Source organism: Quercus suber, unplaced genomic scaffold, assembly GCF_002906115.3.
Source record: "Quercus suber isolate HL8 unplaced genomic scaffold, Cork oak 2.0 scaffold_1018, whole genome shotgun sequence".
NCBI lineage: Eukaryota > Viridiplantae > Streptophyta > Magnoliopsida > Fagales > Fagaceae > Quercus > Quercus suber.
Window position 1 is genome coordinate 1,878 of NW_027070429.1, and position 1,877 is coordinate 3,754.

The window sequence follows — 1,877 nt, forward strand, 5'->3', positions numbered from 1 at the left end:
CGCACCCAATTAAAAAATATTGAGTGGTGTAATATTGCTTGAATTTATATTAGGTGTAGCTTAAATACAACTTATATATATATATATATATATACATACATATAGAGAGAGAGAGAGAGAGAAAGAGAGAGAGAGAGAGAGCATCTATCATGCTAAATAAGCAAATATGAGTATATATATTATGCGTGCAAACTTCAACAACAAAAATAAGAAAAAAAGAAAGAAAAAGAAAATACAATGATTCTATATGCATATCATTGTTCACAGGTGATCCAACAAAATATATATGCCAGTGATTTTGACAGTAAAATGCTAGCTTAAGTTAAAATTTGGAGTTTTTCTCTTAATAATTTAGGATAGTGATGGAGTGTTATTATATTATTATAAATCTGTGTACTATCTCACAATTTTTTTTAAAAAAATTTAATTGGTAAGTACGAAAAGTCATAAAGTATTGAATTAAAAAATAAAAATGGCTATGAACAATAGAAAAAGCTAACTGGTATTTCAAATCTCCAAATAATTTTATTAAAATAAAATTCTATTTTTACATAGTACTGTTCATGTAAATTGTAAAGTGTACATTTTAGTTAAAATTATTGTACATTTTTCTCCCAAAGTGGCAAATTAATATTAGCCACATTGAAAGAATGGTGTATTGAATGTGTACAATTTATATTATACTGTTCATGTAACCTATTATTATCCTAAATAAAATTTATAAATTAATAACTACTAGAAGGAGAAACAATTATACTTAGTAACTATGACTTTTAGTTTTTTAGTAACTATGACTGCTGGTTCCATTAAAATATATATATATATATATAGGTCATCTGTCATCCTAAAAAATGTAAAGATGAAAAATTATGGCTCATCTGAATTTCTTGCTCCTACAAGATCGGGAGGGTGTCATTGTGTTTATGCCCAAGTAAAAGACAAAAGGGATAAAGCCAGAACTTAGAGTTAAGGGGCGGCTTTGCTACTATTTGTGTGTGACTCTATTGCTGCTAAGTCGTTGAGGGATTTTTTTTGTTTGTCTTTGATGTGTGCACTATTGGGTAAGAAAAAAAATTATTTTGTTTTAAATTTTTTAAAAGGGTTAGGTTGTTTGTTTTAGGTAAAATTGATTGACTAGACTTAATTATTTATTTTTTTAAGTTTTATTATTGATAATTTTTGTTGTTGAACTAATTTTTTTGGGCTTGTATATTTTTCTTTTAGATTTTAGATTAGTAAAATTTTTTGATGGTCTTTAAAATGAGGAAAATGTTAAAGCTACAAAATGTTTTATAAATTGCTGATGTAATGAGTGATTATTGGTAAGTAAAAAAATAATATAAGTGATTGGCCCAAATGAGAACCAATAAGAATTTGCTACCTTAGTCGTTTGTAAAAATGTTGTAGAAAAATTTGTGACTATAGCAATACTTTTAAAAATGTTGTAGTAACCATATATATAATGCTACTTTTTTTTTTCATGGAAAAAAAATGTAAAGAGGAAAAACAATTAAAAAAAAAACATTATTTTGAAAGACTTAGGTTGCGTTTGGCATTGGCTTAAAAAACCAACTTATTTTACTATTAGTTTATTTTTGTTATTATTCATGGACCCTAGTGCACTTTTTAGTATTGTTTATAGGTTCACTATACTATTTCAGCTAACTTTTACTTTTATCTACAATATTTACAAAAAAAATTTCAGTTTCATACACTTACAAAAGACCTCTCATAGTTGAAGAGCCCAAAGAAATTTTTCTCCCTTCCCCTCACCAAGGACATATGTGTACAACTTTAATCGAATTAAAATAGCTGAGATATTTGTATTAAAAAAAAAAAAACTGGGGGCTGTTCTCCTATAAAAAATTCGATTACCA